This window comes from Dipteris shenzhenensis, chromosome 4 (genome assembly GCF_047967505.1).
Source record: "Dipteris shenzhenensis isolate YYH24624 ecotype China chromosome 4, Dip_SZ_1.0, whole genome shotgun sequence".
In the NCBI taxonomy this organism is placed as follows: Eukaryota; Viridiplantae; Streptophyta; class Polypodiopsida; order Gleicheniales; family Dipteridaceae; genus Dipteris; species Dipteris shenzhenensis.
The window spans coordinates 14,812,780-14,820,498 of NC_141599.1; positions in this window are offsets into that span (position 1 = coordinate 14,812,780).

Here is a 7,719-nt window from a genome sequence, read left to right on the forward strand (position 1 = left end):
TCCACTAACTTGTTCACACACGAGTTGAGAATCTCCTTGCACCTCAAGTTGCTTGATGCGATGTTCTTGTGCCTTTTGTAGCCCAAAAATGAGTGTCGAGTACTCAGCTTGGTTGCAAGTACTTGCTGGTGCAGACTTGCTATAACAATACACCTCACCCCCTGGTGAAGTGAGCTTCACACCCACAGTAGCAGCCTTGATCGAAGGTTTGTATGCGCTATCAAATTGGAGGATCCAAGATGTCATCACACCAAGACTAAAATCTGGACATCCCAAGTTTCTCGGTAGTCCAAGATAGGTAGAAGGAGAGAATGGAGAGAATTCAATACTTGAGCAAGACGTTCAGCACCAAATAAACTTGCAATCCTTTGTTGATAGTTTTTCTTTAGACAAAAAAGAATTACAACTTGAAGCTCAAAATGAGGCACAAAAGATTGATTAGGTACAAAGGGATTCCTTGGTCGAAACATTACCAACTATAACCGAGCCCTAGACACCTTTGTAGTGAGATCGAGAAGAAATAATTCAAGACGAGCTTATCCACAGGAATTAATAAGCAGATGCACCAAATCTCCCCCCAAGCTTGGGGAGCATCCCACCCTTTGAAGAATGTCACCCTTTTAATTACCTCCGATGCAGCAAGTAGCTTGATCACCGCACAATGAGTAGAATTGAAATCAAAGTCCTCCCAGTGTATCACTAGTTCTTCACCTTGAATCATCCAAGGTGTATCATCCCACCCATCGTCTCCTTGAACAATGCATTGTACAATCAATTGTTGAAGATCGACATGAAGATCAACAAAGAGATCTCGCCAATTGGTAGTTGTAATGAGCGGAGGACTGAGCACCAAATCCTTGAACTCGTCGAGAAGTGACATAAATATCCACCCTCCTCATGTGGCATGCGTCCAAGGAGTAAACTTGAAAAAGTTCAGAATCTATGATCTAGTATCAGATATGAATAGAGCACATGAAATGAAGTACTTTTGCTTTTTATAACGAGAGGAAACTTCCTATGGTTAGAGAGTTACAGTTCATGAGATTTTACCATATAAGCAATATCATTACACTTTCATCACTTCCTATTTGCTGGCCCATTGGTAAGTCTTTCTTTTGTGAATAGGGAGGTCTTGAGTTCAATTCCCACTCCTTGATAAAAAGAGGAGAGGAGAGGAGAGGAGAAGAGAAGAGAAAGAGAAGAAGAAGAAGAGGATAGGGGTGCGAGATCTTTTGCAGGAGCCCAAAAAGTCTGTCCGCGATGCACAGGTGCGCCAGAAGACACAAGAACCTAGGAAAACAGTCGCGATCTGTCCGCGACGCGTAGATGCACCAGAAGATACAGAAACTCAGAAAACAGTCGCGATTCGCAATCTGTTCGTGATGCACAGATGTGCTAGCTGCAACCAAGGGGCGTGCGGGTGTTGCAGATACGCAGGAGCGGTTTTATAGGTACGGTCGAGCAGAAGATGCATGGCGACGCACAGAAGATGCACAGGAACCCAAAAGATGCACAAGAATCGCAGGCTGAAGGCCCAAGAACCCAGAAGATGTGCAGGAACCGCAAGCTAAAGGCATAGAAACTGAGAAGTTCTACTGTCACAGAGACGGAGAACTACGAGCAGAAGATACACAGATTGGAGGTGTAGAAGCAAAGAACCGTACACGGAAGGTGCTGCAAAACTACACCCAACCATAGGAGTAACGAATTTTACACTACTAGCCATGGAGATTTCGATCCCAACAACCACACCAATTCTATTAACTTAAAAAGAATTCGAGGCATGATGCTAGACACGAGGCATGGCGACGCTCGAGGACCATAGAGGAAAAGGGAACATGAGGGAAGAAGCATTAACATAGGTGGGAAAAAAGGATTAAGAGGGGTGGGAATGAAGAGAGGGACTATGCCACAAGGGGGAAGGGAGAGGGGGAAGAGGAGCATGTACATGATGGGAGGTGGAATGTAGAGATGAAGACATCAAGGGAGGAGGATCATGCTTTATTTGAAAGGAAAGATGGGGGGAAGAAATCAAAGTACTAGCTAGGTGGCTTTACAAGAATGAGCGTGTTCCATCAAGGAATAGCTCCCTCCTTTTATAGCCAAGAGAGGGGGTCTCTCCCAATAAATGCATCCTCCCACATGCATGGTGTGTGTGGAAGAGTCTCCCATGTGGGCTAGGCGGTTACGCACTCTCAATTGTGTGTGACAACCCTTTGCCTCATTTTTCCACATACATCAACCCCCATATCCCAAGTCTAAGATACTCCCTTGGTCTTTTTCCAATTTTATAATACGTTCAAACATTTAGGAGGACAAGTGGAGGATTGGCACAAGGAATCTTGCCACCTCATCCTACTTTCCCATTATTTAACTTGCATTCTTGGACTTTTTACACCCCCCCCCCACATGGGCCTATCCTACATCGAGGGAATAATCCAATATAATATCCATCTCCATCTATTTTATATTACTTCTCCCATGGTCCTTGGGCCATATCTCACTAAATGCAGGCATGGGACTGCCTAGGTGGAGGGGTGGTATATGGAGGACCCATGTCACCTTATCATTTTATATTATTACTACCATGGATTATGTACAACACACCTTATGGGTTCTCTTACGTGGAAGGGTGGCACATGGTCATGCCTTGCCACCTCAACCCTGGGCCTTATGCACACCATATTTTATTATACTATTGCCACACATACAAGCACACACACATATTTATGCCTTTTACTTTGATCAAATTTATCCATAACACTACCCAAAACCATGGCTTGCCAAGTAACATGGAATAAGATTTATCATCTCGTTCCATCTGAAGAACAACAAAGATGACCATGAAAGCTAGACCAAAAACTCCAATCTACTAGTTTCTTAATATCCCAAGAGGTTGCACCCTCTATTGATCTGCCATTTTGACCTAAAAAGGGGCTGGCTCTAGCTCATTGAGACAAAACTTTTTGTAAAGATCCTCCGACAGGATGTTCACACCAGACCTGCCATCCAAAAGGACCTTTGGTATGATTTCTGATGTATATTCCACCTAAATTAGTGGAACTGTATAATCTACATCTTCAATTTGTGTTGCATTAACTTCAGGGTCAACTTCCCAAACCTCCTCCTCATCCTCTTTTACCTTATCCATTAGGCTCACACCACTGTCCAACAAATTAGTCAGCAATTGCGTTTTGAATTTTGGTACTAGATTAAGAAGCTGGTCCAATGTAGTATTTATTTGGGCCTTCAGTAAACTCTGAAACAATTCCCCATGGTCCACTGCATCTCCAACTTTGGGTTTGTTGCATATGTCACTAACCAGATAACACCCTCTGGAAGGAGTCTTCGCCTTCAGAACATCGATCTTTTTATTCACTACTAACTTAGCACGTGGAGGCATGATCTTTTCCTCCATCATCTGTATTTTTGCATTAATATTTCTTTCTATAGGCTGAGATTATGAGGTATCTTTCACTCCCCGCTTAACTTTTTTTCCTGCATTCACCTTATTAAGAGATTTAAGAACATCTTGACGAACTCTATTTTGCTCATTCTAATCAATTGGATGCTTACCTTTTGCTGCCACAGACATTTCTTTTCAACCGGTGCAGGACCCTTGGATCTTGTAATGGCAAGTGCTTCTGGATAACTTTGTTTCTCGCATCCCCCGTTCTTGCTTGTAACCCATACAATCATAGGACATTGCTTGGCGTTGACTCCAAATCATTCTCTCCATGCCCAATTGGTTGCTTCACATCCATGGGGGCCTCCTTCGAACAACTCTGCTCCAATTGAATAAGCATAGTAATGGCTTGGGCGGGTGATTGATGAGGTTGATTTTGTGTTTGTGATCGAGTTTGGTACTACACAATAGGGATACCCCTCTCATTGCAATGTTTGCACCATAGCTCACAACCTGGGCCTTGCCAATGTTCTGAGCATCTTTGTTTTGATTTGATTGTCGAGGCTGATTTCCCCAATTCTGATACGATTGTCTTCTTCCTTGGTTAGCAAGATCATTCACCCCTACTTGATTGACTGTAGATGGTTGAGTTGCTTTCCCAATATTCTACATATGAGGAGGCAATTTCACCCTATAATTAAGATTACACCAACAATTGGCACTCTCGTGATTTCTTTTACCACAGAACTCACATTTAGGCTTCTTAGATGAAGCAGGTTCTAACAGTACCATGCTTTTCAAATGCTATTTGATCTTTTTCTCTAAGTTCTTATCTCCTAAAGAAGATTTCACTTTTTTCTTTAACTTCGGGCTCTCTTCAGATTTCCCTTTCTTCGATTGCTTCTTTCTTTTGCGTTTGGTCTTCTTGTCTTCATTATCGGAATCATATCATCATCGGACTCAAAATCTGTATCTTCATTTTCACTATCTGTGTCAAAGTCCTCATCTGAATTTGTGTCCGAATCAAAATTCTTTGTATCTTTCCTTCTTTTGGTCATGCCAAATCTTCATTCAACTTGTTGTGTGGCTTCTACCATATTGTTAAAGTCATTAGCTCCTGCCAGGGTGTCCCTTCCAGCAACAACACTTCTCAATTGGGTATTTAGTCTCTTACAAATGTAATCTCCCATTGGTCTCTGAGGGGCGGCTAGCCCTTGGTTCAAATTGCGGAACTTTTGGGCGTTGTCTTCTACCAACAGATCCTTCTCTTTCAACTGCCAGAGCTTTTTGAGAATTGCCTATGGTGTTTTCTCTTGCCAAAACCATGCACAAAAAGCTTGCTTTAAAGCCTCATTATCTGCAAAATGTCCCATGCCATACTGAATGAACCAACTCATCGCCTTGCCCACCAAGGTGGCTACCAACTGTTCCTTCGTCACCGCATCATCAAGCTATCCTTCGAAACCACTTGGTCTCAAATTGCCCAATGTGGCTATTAGGGTATTATTTTGTTTTGCCACTAAATTTAGTAGAGCAGACTCTAAGGTTCTACATGTTGACTATAGGGATGATCGAAACAATCGCTGGTATTATCCTTGGATGGGGTTGGGGTGGAAAAGGATCATACAACCGCCTTTGGGCACATACATATAGTTGAAATGTTGCATGATAACCATAGGTTTCATGAATGAAAGCTTTTTAATGAGACCATGAATTATGAAGGCCTCCGGGATTCTCTACATTGTGGTATTCAAAACTGCCACCTGAACTGGTAAAAGGTTCTTCCCCTGACGCTGTGTTGCTAGGAACCCAATCTTCATCCTCTAAACTTCTATAGTGTTTTCATTTGCATTTTGTTGGAATTTGGATGCTTCTCCGACCTCTACACGACCTTGTGCCAGCTCCCCAAGAATCTCTTCAGAGGCACTTGTTTGACCTCTAGCCTGAGCCTTGGTGAAGTATGGATGGCCAATTCATTGAGGAGATGTCTCAAGTTCTTATGCATCTAACATCCTCTACCAAGGCCTCCATGAACATGTTATAAGAATTCATTGCTCTGGAAATTTTCCATCTTCAGACATGGATGCAACTCAATCCAAAATTTAGCCTTCGACAATTTCATGTATCCTCTGCTGAAAATTACAAATTATCTGTTGAAAATTTGCAATTGGTAACTAAATTCTTCTGTGTGCACTTTTGACATCCAACATTTGTTGGATGGACTTGAGCGCTTGAACATTGCCTCACAAGACTTGGATTTGTCGCTATAGACATTAAGCACTCTCCTTCGATTTTGACGGTGCCTCCCTATGCGTCACAGCCAGCATGTACATTGTCTTCGCAATGCTTGCACAGAGAAGCCATGCACGCTCTTCACAGATCTCTCATAATCCAAGTGCCCAATTTATTTGCAAGATCGCCAATGTAATATCCGGATAACTACCTATCAAAATAAACAGATTACCATTGAAAGCACAGTAAGAACTTCAAAAATCTAACATTTCAATTCCGAATTCAGAACAAGTAAAGATAAAAATGAGTAATACTAATTGATATCCATTTCATTACTACTGAAGACTTAGTACATCATATAGAAAATATGGTCAAAACTAGACAAAATAGAGTTCCAAACTCGTGAACTTTTGAATTAACAACATAGAATAGAGAACGACCATCCTATCTATATGATAGTTCTAATTACTACCACACATGCTTCAAAAGCAGTTGCTTATAACTACCCTACTAAGGTTTTGCATATGCTTTCTATTACTTATGAAAATAGATATAGTCCACAAGTATCCAAGTGGCATTTTTCCCCACTTAGCAACCATAGTGGTAGTAGTTCCAAGAAAGGGCCATAGTCCTCTTGTCTTTTCTCTTTCAATCATCTTCATTTGGATAGTGGGAATTTTTTTGAAAGATAGTTCTTAAAGTATTGGAAAAGAATGTGATGCTTGTGGATTGGTGATAATACCTCTTTAGAAGTCCACTTGATCAATCTCAAAGTACTGAGAAGGAGGGGTTGTCAATCCTTGACCAAACAATAGATTGAGTGAAGGGAAACCATAGAAAGAAACATTACTGGTGTGTTTGCCCATGTGTGTGTGATCTAGTTGCAAGGCAAGCGACAGGTTGAGTCTTAGAGGTCAGGTGTTGGCTAGGCAACTAGGAAAACAATAGAAGAACCCAATAAAGATGGATACAGTATAGATTGAAAAAAAAACATCTTTATGTGAATATGATAGTGCCACAAGTGAACTTTTGATTTGGGAAGGATATTTTCACAAAGTAAAATTTTGATTTAGGAAGGATATTTTCACAAAGTAAACTTTTCATTTGGGAAGGATTTTTGCGCTTCGTCCAAAAACAACAGAAATAGTCCAAAATTAATGAAATAGGTATTGTGTACAAGTTGTGGTGGTTCTAATTGTCTTCGCATGCTCTTGTTAAAGTCCATGTTTATTATCCTTTCAAAGGTCTTCATGCCTTGAGTTCTTCGGAGTGTATATTTCCATCAAAGACTGCCTAGGTGACCTAAAGACCTTAGCTTTCCTTAGACGCATGGTGCATTCTTGTGGATTTTAAGAAATCGTATGCCCACTATTCCCCTCACATTTAAATGCATGCGTGCATGAGATATCAAACAAAAGGCAAGTAGGTGATGTCCAATCATGCATAGTACCTATCGATGTGTTGCACACACATACATAAAGATTAAAATCAACATTGTTAGCATTCCAATAAACATGGTACACATGTTTGCAATGTACATGTATGAGCAGTACCTTCAAACCACTTGCAATGGTTTAGGGCTCGTATACAATGTTGCAGAAACATGTTTTTACTCTTGCCTAGGTACCTGTACTCTAAGAGGAACACCTATATTGTTTTATGTAATATACTTTGTTATCATGTCTTGTCTTTCCACGAAGAATTTCAAAAAACAAGTATAGAAATGTAGTGTAAGTGCTTATTTTCCATCCTACTAGTCGGATAATTTTGAGTCGACTTAACGACTCCATAGCTTTATCTATATAATTTTCAATCCAATCAATTGGATATTGCTTTAATTGGTATACTGCATTCAAGATCATTTGATAGCTCTCCTCCTTCATAAATTTACTACACATAGCCTTACTCAAGGCTACCCAATTGGCTTTAGTAGCAATAGGTAAGAATTCATAGCACTTTAGAGCTGGCCTTTTAAAGTACAAGGGAAACATTTTGAGCTAGCTCTCTATAGTGCGATCACCATGTGCCATGCAATACCTCATGAATGCCCGTAGATAATCCTTGGGGTCTTGTTTATCATG